The sequence below is a fragment of the Gopherus evgoodei genome, chromosome 4 (genome assembly GCF_007399415.2).
Source record: "Gopherus evgoodei ecotype Sinaloan lineage chromosome 4, rGopEvg1_v1.p, whole genome shotgun sequence".
Lineage (NCBI taxonomy): Eukaryota > Metazoa > Chordata > Testudines > Testudinidae > Gopherus > Gopherus evgoodei.
The window spans coordinates 98,583,491-98,604,862 of NC_044325.1; the positions used below are offsets into that span (position 1 = coordinate 98,583,491).

At 42.5% G+C, this 21,372-nt stretch overlaps 1 protein-coding gene across 3 annotated transcripts in view; it reads left to right on the forward strand.

Annotated features, from left to right (window-relative positions):
- The window catches only part of SYT9 (synaptotagmin 9), a 122,676-nt gene that overhangs the window by 21,618 nt on the left and 79,686 nt on the right, over positions 1–21,372 (forward strand). The window lies entirely within an intron of this gene.

Below are 21,372 nucleotides of genomic sequence, written 5' to 3' on the forward strand. Positions count from 1 at the left end.
ACCCCTCATCCCTGGCTCCATCCCAGAGCCCACACACCCAGCCCTGAGTCTGTACCCCCTCCCACATGTCAACCCCCTTCCTCGACCGACAGCCCCCTCCCACATTTAGAATCCCTTAACCCCACCCCCCAGCCTGGAGCCCCCTTCTGCACTCCAACTTCCTGCCCCAACCTGGAGTCCCCTCACTCATCCTGAACCCCTCATTTCTGGCCCCACCCTGGAGCTTGCACCCTCAGTTAGAGTCCTCACCCCCTCCCACATGCCAACCCCATGCACCAGCCCAGTGAAAGTGAGTGAGGTTGAGGAACACCGAGTCACCAAGGGACAGGGAATGTACTGAGAGGAGGGCAGGGCCTCAGGGAAGAGGCGGAACTCAGGATAGGGGCAGGGCTGGGGTTTTCAGTTTTGTGCAGTTGGAAAGTTGGCAGTCCTAATCAAGCCTTCATTCTCTGACCAAATACACTTTTTAATGATTACAATGAGCTTCTCTTTAAAGAAGGTGTGATATATACTGTATATGATTTCACTATATGGTGATGTTGGTTACCCTCTTTATCTTATCTGTGGCTTTAATGAGCATAATACATTTTAAAATGTATTTTAGAAGAAATGAGGTACTCAACATTTGGCTGATGTCCCCTATAAAATAACCTTTAATCCTCTCGTATGCAGAGTAAGCTAGTACTGAGTCACCTGAATACCAAGCTCCATTTCATGTCCGCCTTCATGCTCGTTTCATACATCCTTGTTCAATCTATTCCTGCTATTCTGATTAGCATTGCAAATTATTATTATTAATATTTTACCATTAATACCCAGAGACCCAATCATGATTGCACTAGGAGCTATGCATACACATATAAAGAGATGGTCCTTGTTCCAAAATGCACATTGAAAATTGTATATACAAAAAACTGAATAAGTAAATCTTCTCTAATAGTAAATATGACGAGACAGTTAACATGCTGGAAATAAGTCATGGGTCCACATTAATATGTATCTTATTAATTACTAATAAATTTCCCCTTCATACAGGAAGCTGATTTTGGCACTGAAACTGCAGTCTGTTAAATAACTTGTCTCCTTTGTTTCCTCCTAGCTCTTGCAATTAACAGTAATTGCTATACTGTACCTATTCATAAAGTACATAATACATTAATATCCCTCTTCTGGGAACTCATAAAACTGAAGAGTAAACTGCTTGTAAAAATTATTCCGAATGAGCAGTCTTGTTTGTGTGAGAGTTTTGGGAGTTATATAAATATTCAGATTTTGAAGAAAAGAATGAAAAACAAACAAATGTAATGCCAACCCTGTAGTCCTTCTGTACTTGAAAGGGAGTTACTCACTCGCAAAGACATGGTACAATAGGGAAAATTGGGGCTTACAGATAGTAAGACAAATTCTGCCCACATTGTCATCCAACACTAGAAAGTGAGTGTTGCCCTTTGAACAAAAAGAATGAATAATTCCTAAATAGAAAAGCAAAGACAAATGCATTCTCAGCATGGTGCCTCTTCCTTTGGGAAGCCTCACTCCAAGTATGAGTTGGGAGCCCTACACTCAGGACCAGTGCAAGGATGTTTCGCACCCGAGGCGAAACTTCCACCTTGCCCCCCCGGTGCCCCCAGCCTGAGGCCTCACCCCCACAGCAGCTCCCCCCCTCCACCCTGAGGCACCCTCCCTGCCCCAGCTCACCCCTGCTCCTCGCACGAGCATGAACACCCCGAGCACGCTGTTGCTGCTTCACTTCTACCGCCTTCCAGGCTTGTGGCGCCTAAGCTGATTGGCACCGCAAGCCTGGGAGTTGGGAGAAGTGAAGCAGCCATGGCATGCTCGGGGAGGAGGTGGGGCAGGGGTGGGGAGTTCCCCTGCATGCCATGCCCCCCCCCTTGCTGCAGGCAGCCCTCCCTGCGCTCCCCTGCCCCAGCTCCCTCCACCTAAATGCCGGCAGCGACTGGGGCGGCCGAAGATCCGGCCGCTGCGGTTGCTGCCGAAGAAAATGGCGCCCCCCCAAATCCTAGCGCCCTAGGCAACCGTCTAGGTCACCTAAATGGTTGCACTGGCCCTGTCTGCACTCTATTTGGAATAGGGAGAAGTTAAACAGGTGGTGTCACTCCCTTCACTTCAGCAGTCACTGTGCCCAGATTCCATGGGCAGAAGAGCATAACACTCTCCTAGTGTGCACAGTGATAAGCTACTTAGCAGGAGAGCTGCTTGGAAAATGGCCAATATTTTTATGATTTCTTTTACACTCTTATCAGAATTGATATTGTTAAACTAAGTTATGACCCATTCCATAAAATCAAGCAGGAAATATTTTTCATGATTTTTTTTTAATTTCACTGAAAATTTTAACAGTTCCAGCCAGCTGTAGTTATCACACTTACTTTGGTTTCAGTTCAGCACAGTAGTTAGCCTTTGACACATGCTTAAATCTTAATGACTTCAAGATGACTACATGTGTGAAAGTGCTTTGCTGAACAGAGGAAGGCTTAAGAACATGCTTGAGGCTAAGCATGTGCTTAAGCACTTTGCTGAACTAGGGCCTTGGGATACTCCCATGTCTCCTGAGAAGTAAGCTGATAGCTCTTTGTCTATGTTGCCATCAGGAAGATTATTTTTATCGTATTAGTAAAGCTGACAAGGCCATAGAGCCTGCCCACAAAAAGGATGTACACTCTAGAAGATTCACTCCTTCAGGACAAGAGTGTAACAAACTAAAGTAGTTTCAGAATTCCCAGCAATAGAATAACTGCTTAAATGCCAGCGAAATTCCCTGTCACAAAATGCATCTCCTAATGCAAAAGATTAAATGGAATACAATCCACTACTAGATGAATCAACAGAAGCATGTGGCAGGGTCGCCAAAGAAGACATACAGCATGAGTAATTCCACAGTAAACCTGGAAGGGAGTATATTTTCCAAAAATATCATAGTTTAAAAATTGGAGGAAGCACTAAATCTCTCACATGAGTTAATCTGGCCATTTATGCTATTTATATAGCCAAGGCTACTCTGGACTGGCTATGAACCTCAATAGAATAGACTGACTGCTCCTCACAAAACTATCTGGGAAATCAAAGAAAACCCTGGCCCAATCTGCAGAAACAGCACAAGCATTTACAAGATTGCCCTACAAGTTAATGGGAAGCTATGTTGTCACCTGACGCACCATAGGGTTTGGTTTTGGAGCATGGATCTGTTTTCCAAGCTTAGGCTGACAGTATTCCTTTTTTTCCATTCACTGGGCTGTTCAGGATATAGCAGATAATAAAGTGCTCTTTCTTCTTAAGTACAGGGGATGAGACACTGCAGTTCCTCTTTTTCCTGTAAAAATAATTTCCGCAGATAAGCTATGGTCTAGCTAGATTAATTTAATTAAAGAAACAAGCCTAGTTCCTGTTTGTTGCCAACATGAGACATAAAATAGGGTGAATTAACTCCTCTAAAGTAACAGAGAATGCATGTTGGAAATATTGAGTTTCCCAAACATTTAAGAAATGTTCCATCAGAACATATGCTTTAAGATAAGAAATTGTTCAATTTGTTGCTATTATTTAGTTGCTCCCACTGCACGCAGATAGACAAGTCCGAATATATATATATGGAGATGAGCTAAAGAACATTCAAACTGTTTTGGAGCTTTCAGTTCAGTTAATTATTTTATTATTCCCCATTCAATTAATTGTCAGATTAATGTTCTCATGTCACATGTAGAGCAATCCTTAAACAATACAAGGGATTACTGCAAGGTTTTTTTTAGGAAGGATAACTCTGCAAGCTTGAAACCTGCAAAATTCTGTATTTAAGGGACTATTTACTTTACCCACACATTATATATATATATATATAGATATAGATATAGATATATATATATATATATATATATATATATATATATATATATATATATATATATATATATATATATATATAAAACTAGACCCTTTTAATGGAATCTTTTCAGTTGGCTTGTTGGTAGGAAGGATAGGAGTTTTTAGATAAATATTATTGCTGAACTCTTCAGCTAGCAGCATGCGTATCTTTAATAAGTCCTGTACTATATTTTATTACAGCAGCTGATCAGTGATAGTAGATGATTTCTTTTGTGCTGCATTTCAGTCTTTCTGAAACCTGCCAAATTATCTTTCACAACTTTCTAATTTACAGTCAGCAATCGCAGTATGTGATGACATAACTTCTCAATTGTTTCTGCTTTCTTTCTTCCTAGGTCTGTTGTGTCAGTTGGTAGTTTAACTGTCGTGCCAATATGCCTCTTTCAAAGTCATTGGCTTTGGATTAATGATTACATAATACAACTTCTTTGAAAACTAGATTATTAAAGTTAACCCATTAACGCGCGCGCGCACACACCCCACCCCCATTTGGAAAGTACAGAGTGTACTCCTAAAGGTAATAAGCATGGATATGCATTAAACAATGTTATCACGTTTCTATGGATGCCGCTCCATTGAATCACATTTTGTTCCGCTAACATAGTAGATATTGCTGTGTGAGTGTTTAATAGAAAAGTGCTGTTATGATATGACCCAGGAGGCTCAAGACTGGGAGTCAGGGGATACAGATTCCATTCCTAGCTTTGCCACTGATTTACTTTGTGACCTTGTGCGGCATCTCAGTTTCCATTCCACATCTGTGAAATGGAAATGATACTTAACCCACCTGTAATTCCTTTGAGATCTATGGATGTGTTCCGTCCGTAAGTTTTAAATAGTTTCATCACTATGATATTTTAGTGACTCAGTTCTCCAGGCAACGTGACAGACATATACAGGTAGGACAACACTACAAAAAATTCTGCAAATATTCATTCAAACTTTTAAACAAATTCTTTCTCATCCTGTTGTTCCATGAATGTCAGTTTGAGATTTGCTACTCATTTTTTAAATTTGTACGTCAGATCCTTGCACAATGTATGTGCAGAATTTTAAATTCCCTTTCTGAGACTATTCATGCCAAATACTTGTTTTGAAGAATTACACTCATCCAATCAGGAATAGAAACATTGCTAATTGCAACTAATCAAAGATAACAAATTTCAGAAAATGAATTCCAATAGCAAGCCAGAAAAGAAACAAAATTCATACACCAGAAAATGTTGAATAGATTTGTATAACAATACATTTGAGAAAATGGCAGAGGGTTCACAGACACTCCATAAGTAGAAGGAGGAGAAAATCAATTATATGTTATGAATTATTCTGCTAGTTCTAATGATGGATGTCCATAAAACCTGTAAGCATGCTACATTAGGGAGCAATCATTGTGTATCCATAGAATGCACAAGAGAGTAATCAATTATAAAATCTTTTTTGTTTTAGTCTACTTTATATTATTCCCAGCTTCTGACTCATTCACATTTTTGGTCAGAAAAGTAAGACTAAAGAAGTTGTCTCCTGAATAAGTAATGTCAACTATTCCCATTGCTTCAGTTCATGGGAAGATAGCACATTTTTGTGTTTTAGCACTAGTGAGGATTAAAGGCCTCTTTTCTGATGTGAAGGTGGATAGATTTCAGAGTGCAATTTCTCTTTGACTAGGCTAGCATGGTAAAGTCATTTTACATTTTCTTGATATTTGCATCTTTTCAGCCTTCATTATGATAAAGGTTTCTTACAGAAATATCTGCATAGGTTTCAGGTTGGTATTTTTTATGATGCTTAACATTTTCATAGCACTAGAAAGCAAGTAAGATTAAAGGTGAGGAGGAGGAAAGGAGTCATTGTCGGCACATGCTAAAACACTCTTCAGTGGACAGCTTTCTTTAACATGCATATACAGGAAACAACAAAACAGCCCTTGGGGTTTTTCTTCTTTTTTTCCCCTCCCTCTCTCCCAAGAGGGCGCCATTGTCTGTAGAGATAGTGCTTCCATAATAGAATGTGGCAGACAGTGGCCTCCTCTTGGAGGCCTTTTGTTATTACCGTTGCATGTAGAAGCCACAGTATTGGATTAGGACTCCATTGTGCTAGCACAGTGTTTCTTGAACTAGGGTTGGTTGGTTCTCCAAATCTCTTCACCTGGCTGCTTGGGTTTAGATCTAGTGTATTGGGTACTTTGTGATTAAATCGAGGCATTGCTCCTGGAATTCAGGCAACCTACCACTAGAAAACTCTGTGCATTAAAGCAGAAATTGTTCTAGATATTTTTGCAGGCCAAAGGTCTTGATCTGGTGTCTCACAAGGGTAACTTGCTCTGTGACCATACTGCTTCCACAGAGCCACACTGATCCTCCCTCCTTCCTTCTGCTTCAAAGCTTAAGATTGGCTTCTAAAGGGAGAGAAGAACTCAGGGCTGACTAGGAAGGGTGGATGTTCCAATGCTCAATCCATAGAATGGTGGGCTTGACAGAGCAGCACACGTTACCTGTCAGTACTGCTCAGAAAGATTCTGTTGACGTACAGCCAGGAATCCAGCTCCTACAGCAGGGGTGGGCAAATTAAGGCCTGCGGGCCGGATCTGTCCCACCAGCCATTTTAATCCGGCCCTAGAGCTCCCACTGGTGAGTGGGGTCTGGGGCTTGCCCTCACTCCGGTGCTTCCAGCTAGGGAGCAGGGTTGAGGGCTGCTCTATACAGCTTCCGGAAGCAGCGGCAAGGTCCACCTCCGGCTCCTGCATGTAGGGTCAGCCAGGGGGCTCCACTCTGCACACTGCCCCCACCTCAAGCGCTGCCCCCACGGCTCCCATTGGTCAGGAACCGTGGCCAATAGGAGCTGCAGGGGTGGCACAGGGCAGCGTGCAGAGCAGCCTGGCTGTGCCTCTGCATAGGAGCCGGAGAAGGGACATGCCGCTACTTCTGGGAGCCACTTGAGGTAAGCGCCACCCGGAATCTGCAACGCCGAGCCTCTCCCGGTGCCTCAACCCTCTGCCCCAGCCCTGATCCCCCTCTTGCTCTCCTAACCTCTTGATTCCAGCCCAGAGCATCCTCATGCACCCCAAATCCCTCATCCTCAGCCCCACTCTAGTGCCTGCACCCCTAGCCTGAGCCCTCACTCCACCCACCTCACTCCCCTGCCCCAGCCTGGAGCCCCCTCCTACACCCTGAGCTCTTCATTTTTGGCCCCACCCTGGAGCTTGCACCCCCAACCAGAGCTCTCACACCCCAACCCCAATTCTGTGAGCATTCATGGCCTATTTCTATTTCCAGATGTGGCCCTCAGGCCAAAAAGTTTGTTCTACAGGATGGGTCTATAGATGCAACATATTCAAAAAAAGAGTTACCTGTACAGAGTCTGCACTAACTTAATTGCTTGCCCTGCTGCTGTTGGAACAAGGGTTAAGGATAGTTCCAGGGGCAGCTGTAGTCATGGAAAGTAGTAGAGGAGCCATGCTATCCGAGCATTTGCTGTCTAAGTGTATGTCTATCTACACTGTAATTAGACAACTGGGGCTGGCTTGTGCCAGCTGACTTGGGCTCACAGGATTCAGGCTAAGGGGCAGGTTAATTGCTGTCTGGATGTTCTGGCTCAGCCTGCAGCCAGAGCTCTGGGAACCTCCCACCTCGCAGGGTCCTAGAGCCAGACTTCAGCCCAAGTCCAAACATCTACACTGCAGTTAAACAACCCCTTAGCTTGAGCCCCACGAGCCCAAGTCAGTTGGCACAGGCCAGCCAAGGAGTTTTTAATAGCAGTGCAGACATAGCCTTAGGGGCCAGTGGGGAGACAAGCAGCCGCCATACAGAAGTTTCTGGCCTCAAGCTGATCTCAGGTGATCTGCTGGTTAAGGGATGGAACTTGTTCTGAGGAGAACTGCATTTCCCATCAGGTGTGGGAATAACCTGAACAGTAGAAATTACGGCCTAATACCTAATTACAGTGATGTCCAAAACGATCTTTATTTCATCTCTAATACGCTCCTTCTGCCTCTGTCTGCTTATTTGTGCTAGATTGTTTTGGTACTAGGATAATAAACAAATACACGAAACATATCTAGTAACAAATTCAAAAATTATTATTATTACCAAGTAATACTTTTGTTATAAAGGGAATATTACATAAAGTGTTACCTAAATTTTGACTCCAGAAAACACCTTTTGAAGAAGGGAATAGAAGTACTAGAGAATTATCACCTGTGGAGTGACAACAACAAGAAGATCTTTAAAGCTATGTACCATGGGCCAAATTCTGCACTCCTGTGAATGCAGTTCCTCCTGATATCAATAAGAATTATGTATATGTATCCAATGGGAGACTCTGGCCCTTTATAAAGCAGAGGTCAGCAAGCTGCTAAATAGAGATTCAAGTTCTAACAAATGATTACTTGTAGATTTCTCTCAGAAATCTAGATCTGGCTTTCCCTTCATGTTAGGTTCACAATAACCTTCTGGTAAATTGGAAGTTACTGGAGAAAATGTGTCTACTACTTTTTCTTCTTCTTTTTTTTTAGTGTCTCTTTGTGTGTGCCACTAAAAGGCAGGCAGAACAACAGGAAAGGAACAGAATAAAGGTCACGTTTTGTGTCAGAAAGGTAGTCTAGAAATACAGAACTCTGGAAAACAAGGACAAGGATTTGGACCTCTATTTAAAACTCTCTGTCTCAGGCGTCAGATAATGTTATCACGGGTGTTTCTGTGGTCATTAATTGTTTACTGCAGAATATTCATAGTACACTCAGCCCTATACAAAACACAGGGCCTAATTCTGGCCCATTCTAAGGTCATTGGTGGTGACAAGGAGCCTTTAAACTACCCAGGACAAAAACTCTGAGGAAGATTTCCCTCAAGTGTCTCTGAGATTGTTTTAATTTGAACTATGACAGTGCTCCCCAAACTGGAAGCTGTAGCTGTGGCTCCCCAAGGGAGTCACAAAGGGTTCACGGGGGAGCCACCAATGTCTGGGGAAAAAAATTAATCAACATGCCAATTTTTGTGTTTTTCTAATTAAGAGACTATTAAACTAGGCTTAAAAATTGCTTGTGTCTTATTCATGGATCTGCATCTTATGCTGCTGCTGCTGCTGGAGAGGGGAGCCCCTCTGTGCCCTCCACTCCTGCAGGGAGACTTCAGCAGGGAGACTCCCTGCTGGGGGAAACATTCAGCAGGAAGTCTCTTGGCGCAAAGCCCCCTGGTGGAGCAGAGGGCAATGAGAGGCTCCCCTCTCCAGCAGGAGCAGCACCAGTACTAATGGATAGAAGAAGGAGGCTGAGCAAGAGATAGATGCTCTTTATAATTGATTCATTTTTACCAAGTGCTACAAGTACACGTAGTAAACGTTCAGCAGAAGAAAATCAAGATTTTAATAAAGTTAAACAGAAAAGGAAGAGAAGTACACAATACAATGATAGTTACATTATGTTTAATTACTGCAGAAAATTCACAGCTACAATGCATCATTTATTTTCAAGTATTAGTAAATGAAAGTATGAGATCAGGGAAACTAAGGGGACATAGAGAAACCAAACACCTGGAATTTGTAAACAAGAGCTGCAATTTTTTTCCTTCTGAAACAAGAAGAATGAAATCACACACAAAAAAATGTCCAAAAAAATAACTTGTTCCTCAAAAGGCCTCAGAAGTACCCTATTTTGTGGCTATGCAAACTGCAAAATGCACACAAACACACACCATTGGCAAGACCCTTCTACTTCCAGAAGCAATAGACCTGTCGAATTATGATTGGAGACAAAGCAACCATGGCACTGAAAACCATTCCTATGTCAAATAATACCATCCATTGACACATTAATGACCAAGACCAGTCAATAGACCAAGTTAAGAAGATGAAGATGCAGCTTGATAAATGCACAGACATAGTCAACATGCCTCAGCTTCTGTGTTATGTGAGATTTGTCAAAGCACTATTATAGTTGAAGAACTTTTATTTTGCAAAGAAATCCTAACCTGAGCAACCTGTGAGGAAATATTCAAGATCTTCAATAAATTCAGTGTGGATGAAGGTCTTAAGTGTGGGGTTCTACACTGTGTGGCTATGTGTGGGGCTCTGCACTGATGACATAGCACCCACCACCAAACAAGAACAGAGAGGTTGCAGCACAAGTAAGCAGGGGCATCTCTAGCTATTCTAAGGCCCTATGCAGCCCCCCCTGCGGTTTCGGGGGGGTGGCTTGGGGGGCAGAGGGGAGCTGCCCCCCAGCACTCACCAGTGGCATGGGGCTGGGTTGCTGCACTTTCTGCCGCTGGTGAGTGCATGCCCAGCCCTGCTGCAGTGCTCAGGGGAGTGGGGGCAGGGCTGGGAGGGGAAGAGGCAGGGCCGGGGAAGAGCTGGTCGGGGGCTTTAGGGAAGGGGTGGAGTGGGGGCAGGGCTGGGGCGGGCAGGGGTCATGGAGAAGAAGCAAGGCAGGTGCCCCAAATTTCCTGGCGTTCTACGCAGCTGCGTATTTTGCTTATGGGTAAGGATGGCCCTGCAAGTAAGGAAAGTGGCGCCGGCAGCAATATGAACACACTGTGTGATTCATCACCAAGCTTTGGCATCAAAAAAGTCATGATATAAAGTACACGAGGGCCTCAACATTGTTGTTAAAATTGTTAATTTTAGAAAATCCCAGGCAGTGAACCTACCCTGTTTTAGTATGCTGTGAGAAAAGATGGTCTCAGGTCACATTCTGTCTCTGTTTCACAGTGAAGTAATGTGGTTGTAACGTGGGAAAGTGTTACAACATGTCTTTGTATAGTGTGATGAGATCAGAAATTTCCTCCTTGGGAAAACAGATCTTGTGGATTACACGTGCAATGTGGACTTCTTGACTTTGTTAGCTTACCTGGGGGACGTTTATGGCAAATTGAATACACTGAACCTAATACTTCAAGATGGAATGCAAATATGCTAGATATGAAAGAAAATCAGGGGATTCATGAAGAAGCTTTGTTTTTGGAGATGCCACTTTGAAAATGAAGTGACCAAGATGTTTCCAGTGTTATCAGACTTTTTTAAAAACAGAAGAAAAGAACTCAAAATGCTATTAAAGGCCAAATATTAACTCTTTTTTTGGATTGTATTACTATTTTGATTAATATTTTCCTGCAGCTGAAGATGACTCTCCAGCTACCAACTGGATTCAAAACCTGTTCTCGATAACAGTTGACTCCATTCCAACCTTAAGTATCGCAGTTCAAGAAAATCTCTCAGAATTGTCAAGTGAATCACATTATGAAGACTAAGTTTTCAAATCTAACAAACCAGGAATTCTGGATTTCTCTTGAGGGAGGGTATGAAGAACTTGGAGACGAAGTTACAGAAGTGATGCTTCCATTTGCTTCCAGTTACCTCTGGGTTTTCAGCAATGATTTATGTGAAAACTAAATACAGAAATAATTTAAACTTGGAAAATGCCTTACATCTGGCACTATCAGAGATTCAAACAAATATTGTGCAACTATGCAGTTTGAAGCATGCTTATTCTTCTTGCTAAAATCCTGGCATATCCAAATGCCCCCCAAAAATCCATATTTTCAAGTTATAGTTTTAAAAAGCCAAATTAGATCAGATTATATAATTAAACAAACTGTATAAAATTGAATAAAGTCACAAAACCATCTGAACTCTAGTGTCCCTCTCGAATCTAATGTTTTAAATTGGTTTTTAATAGGGTATTTGGTTGTGGGGAGAAAACAAGTTTTAAAATATCTGCAAAGGAAACACAGTACTAAAACATTTGGGAGCCATGGCACTAGAGGATGAGATGGCTCCAGTTTTCTGAAGAACTGAGGGTGGGGATTTGGTTTAATGCAGCATTTGACCCATGTCACCCTCTTATCAGTAACAAACAGAACTCTGGCATAGCTGAGGATCAGGCTCACAGAGTGAGACATGGCCACTGTCCTATGGATGTCACAATCACTATTCCACTCATCTTACCTCTTCTTCTCATCAGGATTGAGTAATCTTTTTTCTATTTAAAAGTCAGAGATAAAGCTCTGGATATAGTGCAATTATGGAGCTTTCATAAAATGCCACTTTGAATTGGACATTTCTTCATTTCTCTGATTTGAGATTGACAACAGGGAAGAGAGATGTGATTCACAATGTCATGGGGTTGCTGGCTCCTTGGATAAGTCCACATTGCAGCTGGGAGCAAGCCTCCCAACCTGGTAGATGGGCTTGCACTGGGTTGGCTTGGGCTAGCATAGTAAAAATAGCAGTGTGGCTGTTGCAGCTCCAGCAGAGACTCAGGCTAGCCGTCCAAGTTCAGACCCAGAGGGTTGGATGGGCTTGAGAGCCTGCCTACCTACCACAAGGCAAATGGCACAACAGTGTTCTCAGGGCCTTGATTTTAAGTAGAGAGCATAGCTCACACATCACGAGAAGTGAAGTTGGATACCAGTCAGTATTTCCCAAAGGAACCATAGCCCAGGCAAAGAGTCTGATAAGTTCAGGAGAGATCGCTGTCACCTTAGCCAAACACAAGAGGAGAATCCACCACTATGAGTATATATTGGTTTCCCAAGGAGTTCTTTTCTAAAGGCCCAGCCATGTCCATCTCTGTTCTCTCAAATGGTGTTTCCACAAATAGAACTGGGACCAAAGGAGCCTTTGGGACATTCTTAGCTGCCACATACTGACACTCAGGACAGGGAGAGCAATACTCCCTTACCTCTTGATGCACCCCTGGCCAGAGAAACTGAATCAGTACCTGCTTCAGGGTCTTCTCACCACCTATATGCCCTGCACAAGGCATCTCATATGCCAGCTGAATTACAGCCTGACAGTAGTTACAGGACACGAGTTCTTATTACCACCAACTGACTCAGGCTGGGCTCCCCTAGCTACTGGATATCACTAGCAGTTCCCGGCAGCCTGCCCTCCTGGCAAACGTCCTCCCTCCTCTGTGGCAAGTTTCACCCTTTTAAGTTCCTCTTCTCCAGGTGGAGCATGTTCTGCAGTTGTGCTTAATTGGTACTGGCTGAGCAGGAATGCTCATTGGCCTATTTATCAACAGGATGAGGAGGCTTCCTATCACACAGACATATACCCCAGTAAGTCTAATTGAAAGGAAAAAATCCCAAATCTGCCATGATCTAGCTTCACCCTCCTTTTAATGAAATATTTGAATATTACATTGTAAACTTCATATGAAAATTGCAAAAGATAGTCATTACTGTTGGTTCTTTTTAAGGATTCCTTTTAATGACTGACAGTACAGTGCTACATCATGAATAGAAGTCCAGATTTGTTAAACTCCTGCCACTCATGGCATATTTTGCTTAGTTGTCTGTATTTTATTGATTAAAACGTGTGTTCTGCTTGTTTTAAACTTTTTTCTATTTCCTTTCATGAATCCTTCAGATGCTTCTGATGTCTAAAAGAATGTCGTGGTATAATGTGCTAGGGATGAGCACCGGAAAGTAAAATTGATTAAAATGTGATTATAAGCAAAACTGAAACTGAATTATCTAGTTTCATTTTTCAAGCCAAGGGAGTTATAGATAGCAAACAGCCATACTAATGAAAAATAAAGATTTTTAAAATTCTTTCCGTTTTAATAATTTACAGCAATCGTAACACAGGTAAGGGATACATTATATACGAAATAGTCCTTGTAATAAATAGCAAAAACCACAATGGTAGTTTTGAATTTCTAACTGTATATAAAAAAATGTATTCCGATAGCATGGCAAAACATTACCCACAGTACATTTTCACAGTCCAATTCAGTAAAGCACTACTTCGGCAAAACATTTAAGCATACACTTAACTCTAAAGATGTGCTCATGTCCCACTTAAATCAGCATATGCTTAAGTGATTTGCTGAATCATGGCCTAAGTGCAGCCTATACTCATCAAAGTCTGTCTGAAGGATAAAACTTGAGAGGAAGATGAGAAAATAGGTGTACCAGGTAAACGCAATACAGCGGGCTGACTGATATCACTTACTACTTTAATAATCTAAAAGCTAAACTAAACAAATCTAAATATTTTAGGTACAAAATTATAGTGACCCTATTGAGCCCTGGTCTACTCTACACAGGTAAGTCAATGCAAGGCAGCTTATGTCGATGTAGATGTGTATGCATCTACACTTAAATTTCACTCCCACCGACATAACTGCCCCGTTACCCTGTCTTAATAACACCACTCCCACACCCAGCACAGAGTCAAGGTTGATGTAGTTAGGTCAACATAGTGTCAGCGTGGATGGTGTGTTACTTGCATTGACTGTTAGTAGCCTCCTGGTTGTGTCCCCCACAAGGCATCACTCTGATCGCTCTGGTAACCGTTGTGAACTCTGCTGCGCAGTGGCCAGCTGGCCAGGAACCACCCCTCACTCAGGGCATGGAGGAGGGACCAGCACCAGGATTCACCAGACATCCCAGTGCACATAACCAGTGTTCTACAGGGCCCCCTCTGCCTAATTCTAGAGGGGGATGAGAAGCAGACAGCAATTCTACCTCTACTGGTTGTTTCACTACCTCTTCTAGCATAAATAAAAATGAGCAAATCAACAGATGTGTTCTACTGCTTTGGGGGTTCCATCTCTGTCATTTCAAAGCAAACAGCATACTTACCGGGAGTTCCTTCACCTGCATAAGGCTCAACCATGCTGGACTGTATGGACTGGTTGAACTGCACTGGATTAAAAAACATGTCCCGGCTTGCTGTGCACCTGGATCCCCTGGTTGCCTGTCCCCCATACTCCTCCTCCTCTTCCTTGTCCAACACTTCCTCCTCACGCTTCACGGTGTGGGCCTCTGACTCAGACTCCTCCAACGTATCCACGAGGTCTTCTGGTACACCTGCCACAGCTCCTTGGCTTTTATGTGGCACTGCTGCTGGTCCCTCCTCCATGCCCCAAGATCTGCTCATATAGGACAGTGTTTCTATGGCTAGACCAGAGCTGTGCCTGCACAGCCTCTTCTCCCCACACACACTAGAGATCCAACATCTCCTGTGTATTCCAGGCAGGCGGGGTTTGTGGAGTGGGGGGAAAGGTCATATGACCCCACATTTAGCACCACAGGCCAAAAGACCCTGTCAGACAGATTCTCACCTTTCACTTTTAAAAAATTTCTACCCTTTGTGAAAAAAGACTTGAAAACATAAACTAATGATGCCAGCCTCAGTCACCCTGTAACTATTTTCCCACAACTGTCCTCCCTCCTTCTTCCTTTATGCATGGAATACCTGCCCTGAACTGATTCATAAGTGAGACCCACTTCTACAGAGGTGCCATCAAAATATTAGCCAATCAGTGACTCGATCAAGGGCCCATTGGGAACAACTGACATCTTCCCCATCGTTCCCCATTGTTTTGTTTGAATTTTACTTTTTTAAGTTGTGAGATCTTCAGGGCAGAGGCTTTGTTGTTCTGTAAGTATCGACACAGCTAGCACATTGTAGGCACTAACATCATCCTGACGGTAATGATTTATGTAAAGTATGTGTGAGAGAGACTGGAGTAGTGGGGGGACATCTCTGAATTTTCTTTTCCCCCACCCCATTCCCCTTATTGCCTGTTTCAAGAGAACAGGAACCTGGTTGTTTGTGCTGGGTTCTGTTCGCAGCCAACGTTTAGAGAAATTTTACAAAGAAAAGATCCCCAGCTAAGCTAGTATTCTCTTGGGGCCACTAGCCTTCCTCCTGCCAGAAGGATTTGTGACTTTAGGAGTTCTAGGTAGCCCTTTACAAACTGTGAATAACCTAAAATCTTTATGAAAAATCATTGACTGCTTTCAGCTCTATTGATCGGGTTACATTTTCAAGTGCATTTCGGTAACAGGAAGGGCTTGAAACTTACTTTAAAAAAAAGGAAGCAAGCAAGCCGAGGTTCTTCTCTACATTTTGAGTTGCCAAATTTAGGGAAGGCCTGAGGCTGACAGCATCATGAGCTTACAAAGGCCAGCTTCTGTTCATAATCATAAAAGAGCAGCATAGAAGCTTGAATGTTCAGTTTTGTTCGAATAGGTTCTTTGGTTTTGATATTTTTAAGATGTCTCACTTCCTCAGACTTTTTCCTATCTTGTTTATTTGCATCTTTTATTCTCTCTACATTAAATTTCCTTCAATAAAATGTGTGTTGGGGGAAGAAGTAATGAGATGATGGGGTTGTTGCACAGTTTTAGTCACAAAGCACAATACATCATACTTAGTACATAAAGTGGACACTCTATAAGCTGTATGAAAGGCATACTTTTCAACTTGATATATATTTTGAAGCATGTGAATTTACTCTAGTAATTCAGAGATTCTCTGAACCTCTGGTAACAGTGAAAGTAAATTTTGAAACTGATCAGATACTAAACTAGTCCAATTAAAGGGTATCTAAAACTTAAGGGTTGATTGTAAAACTCTGTCTGCAGGCCAGTAAATAATATGATTGCCTGCAGCAGTAGTGAGATTTAAATGTATATCTCACAAAGTGGTGGTTTCAACATGCACACAACTACCATTAGCTTGGAAAAGTAGGTGTCCTGTCGGTAGTTCCCTGTTCCCTACCCTCCCAGCAAACGTTGTCATGAACAGTAGCAACTACCCCTAGCTTCCGTTTATGTATACACTGAAGCCGTGGAGGTTCTAGAAAAACAGAGTTTTCACTCTCAGGTTGGGTGCAGCAAGTCAGATACACTTTATTCTCTGTTAATTGCGTGAAGGGAGAGAGCACAACAAGTCTCTATACAGGTAAACAATTACAGCAGGCATTTATACCTTTTGTTTCATACAATAATGGGCGACAGCTACATTTTGTTTATACATATGTCATCCTGATATCTTATTTTTCTCACCTATTTAGACTATAGTCTACATTCCATACTTATCTAACACAAAGTCACAACTACCCATCACACAGTTCTTTCCCACTCGCTTCACACAATCCCCGCTTCTACAAATCTCGCATTATTAGGGTTACAGCTAGTCTGACTTGCTCACATAAGGGGACTATTTGAATCTGAAATCCCTTTCAAATCCCTGTCAGTTCTTTCTCTGCTTCCACACATCTGTTTAGCATTTCTGTCTTTGGAAAAGAGAAAATGAAATATAAAAGGCCAGATCTCCAAAATTACCTTCCAGAAGCACAGTCTACAGAAGCCTTCAGCACATTTCTTCTCCTCTCTGGGAAAGAAGCACGAAGGAAAAAAGAGCTTTCTGCTATAAATTCACTCCTGGACCCCCTGCACCTTAACAAGAAAAAGTTTCAAAGGTTTCCATTTTCATTCAGTCTTCAAAGGTTTTCCCCAAATTTAAAAAAACCTTGTAGATAAAAATATTCCTGATCCTAACATGAGCAGATGACCTCACTCAGCTGAAGCCTCCTAAAAGCCAATGAATAAATGAGTATTTCTGCAAGAAGCAAGGTCATCAGGCTGGGAGACTGCAACTTAGGGGATCTGAGCAAAGCAGATCTGCTGATCTTGTCAGAGAATCATAAAAAATAGAGCTGAAAAAACCCCTATTAGTTCCCTTTTTTAGTTTCCCGTAAACTACCTCTGGTGTGTATGTTTCTGTTTAGTGTTGAGGTGTCTAGAACTGAATGTGGTTTCCAGAAAGCCTGGGGTAGTTTTACTTAGGGTTTCTCTCTCTCTCTCTCTCTCTCTCTCTCTCTCTCTCTCTCACACACACACACACACACACACACACACACACTCTCTCTCTCTCTCTCTCTCTCTCTCTCACACACACACACACACACACACACACACACACAGGAAAATGTATTTTGAAGACAAAGGACCTGTCCTGCTCCCAGGACAATCAGCCAGAAATTTGTCATTGACTTCAGTGGGGGAACGGCCGGTCCCTTGAGGCGTATGCATGAAAATCCTTTAGAGAGGCCGGTTTGTGTGTGTATGTATGACAGGAATCTGAGAATTCATTTAGATTAGAATATGTTTTAAATCAAACAAGAAAAGTATAGATGGCTCCTGAATTTTATTATTGTAATTGCCTGATCCGTGGACAGCTAAGTCCCTTAACATTATGTACTACAAATGATCATTTATGGCAAAATCCCAGCACTATCTGCAGCCATGGAGAACTAATCAGATTCTCAAAGGCCATAAATCCTAGTGACTCTGCGCTCCCTAGGCCCAATCTGACTATGATGTCAGGGAAGGATTGAGGATGTGCACACCTCAATTCCATCTCGTAATCAGGCAAGGAGTGAACTGTTGGGCTTAAGGCAGAGACCTCCCAGCAGACAGTGCTGAACTGCATTTGTGAAGGCTGAGGTCTCTCGGGCTTACAAACCCTATGGCAACTGTGAGCTGGGCAGACAGAGAAATCTTTACCAACACTCTCCCAAGCCCTTGCTAGAGATCCCTTTTCTGTGTCTTATGAGGGTGTGGAATATATAGATAGATCTGGAGGTGTAATTTCATTCACTTTCTGACTCCACCTCCTTTCCACTGCTCACACTAACCCCTGTATGCCTATGCAGGGAGAAAAGAGCAGAGTTCTGTGGAAGGCTGCTTGGCTATGAGGAGCTTGCATGCTGTGGAGAAGATCTGCTGGTCCTCGCCACAGAGTGAGCATGAAACCTCTCTGCTGCCACTGCTGTACTGGGCCTGATTGACCTGGCAGAGCATTGTATCTGTGGTGAGAAAAGGATTAATGTGTGGCTTATTACTATGTAAAGCAGAGCCAGGAGCTGGCCCTTAGATCCTGTTGTTATGTCAAAATATTATCCTATTCTATTGGAAAATTAGAATGAATTAACTAAAGTTCCAAAACTTAGATCCAAAAAATAAAATGATTGTGATTTACAGAAGATTTCAATCAGCAGGAATAGAGAAACATGAAACTAAAATGCAGAAAAATCCTGCTGAAGAAATAGCACAGTTCTAGCTCCCTACTGTTATGACTCCAGGAAATGCTGCATGCAAAATTATTAGGCAGATGCCGAGACTGCAAACAAATAGATCCAACTTTAAAAAGCTGTGTCTAGTTTGCAATATTTTTCACAGAGAGGAGGTAGGAAAATAAAGATGTAAATAACCTGTATGATTCCAAAGGATGAAATGGACTATGGGCTATGTTGTTCTGCAGTGTAGACTATACAGGCAGAAGGAGCCATTGTGATAATCTAGGCTGACCTCTATAATACAGGATGCTTGGCCCTAGCAATGGTTGCATCATTGCCATTTCTACTACCCACATCTCAGGCACAATAGCAATCCATTCTGGAGATTTCTCCCTTCTAGAGCTCCCAGAGCGCAGATTACCCCAAGGGGTGCAAAGGAGGCAGAATACCAGCTAATAGGCACCAGGCTCCACTATCCAAAGGAACAGTGCAATATGCACACTATCATTGCATGCTGATGAGCTGGTACAGGGATTGTTCTTCTGAAGTATAATTCAGTCCAGTGCTCTTCCACACTAATACCAAATCCAGGCTTGTATGTAAATCCACAGCCCAGTTTACTGTATTGGAAGAGCTCTGATTTGCAGTTGCAGTTTGGGCCCATCTCCAGTAGTAGTGTCACATGCATGTTGCAAGAATTCCTGTGAAAGCTGAGCTAACTGAAAAGACTACCCTCTGAGGTCCTGAGTGTCACCACAATTCAGGTATTCACTCGCACTGTGGGCATGGCTAAACTTGCAGATGTAGGGTGCTTTGAGTTAAACCAGCCTTTGTGAGCGCAGTAGGGAAAGCGCTGTAGTCTGTCCACACTGACAGCTGCCAGAGCACTAGTGTGGCCACATTAGCAGCTCTTGCAACAGCCACAGAGAGCAGTGCAGTGCGGTAGCTATCCCAGCATGCAACGTGCTTTTCAAATGGGGGAGGGTGGGGTGGAGTGTGACAGAGAGTGTGTTGTGGGGGGAGGAAAGTGGGTTTTTGGGGGGCTGAGAGCATGTCAGCATTCTGTTCTGTAAGTTTAGATAGCAGCAGACTGTCCCCTCCACCTTTCCCCCCCACCCGCCCCTCTCTCTCTCACACACACAGCATTCCACAGTAATGGTTGCTTTGTCTCAGAGCAGATAAGCAGCCAGCTGTCAAACGGAGCTTTCAAAGGGCATATCCAAAACAAGGACAAGACTGTCTACTTGACATAAGGGGATTACAGGATGTTTTCGGAAGCTGATTAGAGCACAGTAATGCAACACCTAGTACCTATAGGACAAGATAATGATAAGATCTGTGAAAGGTTTGCAAAGAATCCACCTCCACATGCCCCTGAGGACCAGAAAGATATAGACCAACTGCAAGGGTTTCAGAGAAGAGCACAAAAATGAAGGCACTTGACCTTGTACAGATAGCTGTACCATAGTGAAATGATGATCAGGGGGACACAAGATTACCATGTAAAAACATCTGAAGAGTGCACACGCAAAGTAGAGAAAGAGGCTAGAACTGGAAGGAATAGAATTAAAATACTGAATATTTATGGTGAATTTTTGGGAAAATATCTTGACAGGTATTATATATATTAAACTGTGGAATATTCACCACAAGGCAAGTGGTGAAAGCCCGAATAAAGGAGGCATTTGAAATTGAACTGCACAAGGCAACAGAAAGTATATTGTAGGGAACAATCCTGCACTGGCGGGAAGATGAACAGATGATTTAACACACCTCTTCCATCCCTAGTTTGATTCTTCATTCCACCAGCCATCCCCACTCCCCAACTTTACGCAGGAAAAGAACACAAGCACAACCTCTACACTACCTCTGGATGAACCCATACAAGGGCTGTTGAACCTCATTGTGTAATGCTGGCTTCCCATGGCAAAGAGGGCACATGACAGCTCAACACCTGGCAAAGGGGCAACTGAGACATAAAAACATTTTGAAAGGCAATAGAGGATTTTTTTCATTTTACTCTTTTAAGTGTTATTTCACTAAAAAAATCTCTATCTGTAGATAAAATGGAAGACACTATTTGAAAAGTCTAAATATTGTACATTTCCGTTATGTCCATGCCAGGAAGTCCATAGCAATGTATGTTTCCAATATGCAATGTTGTAGCTGTGAAAGTCCCAAGATATTAGAGAGACAAAGTGGGTGAGGTAATATCTTTTATTGGATCAGCTTCTATGAGTGAGACAGAGAAGCTTTCCCCAAGTATGACATTTACTAGCAAGATAGAATGGAGAGTAGTTTAGGCTGATGAAAATCACTTTAAATGGTGTTTAATGCTCTCTTGTAGCATTAGTGAAGGCCAGAAGTCACAGAGCCTGTGTCCAATATTAATAATACATTTCAAAACTATAATTCATTAATATTTAATTACAGCAAGACATTAATGAAAGCTAATTTTTCTGGGAGAAATGGAGGAATAACATTTTGTTCTGTTTCTCTGACCTGAATGTTGCAGCTACCAGTGCTTATATTTTGCAATCCAGTAGAAAAGCAATATGTAAAGAAAGATTAATTCCATAATGTATGCCCCTTTGGAGCTACACAGAGCCATATCTGAACAGGAGAAAAAATGTGACATGTCTTTGTATTTTTCTTCT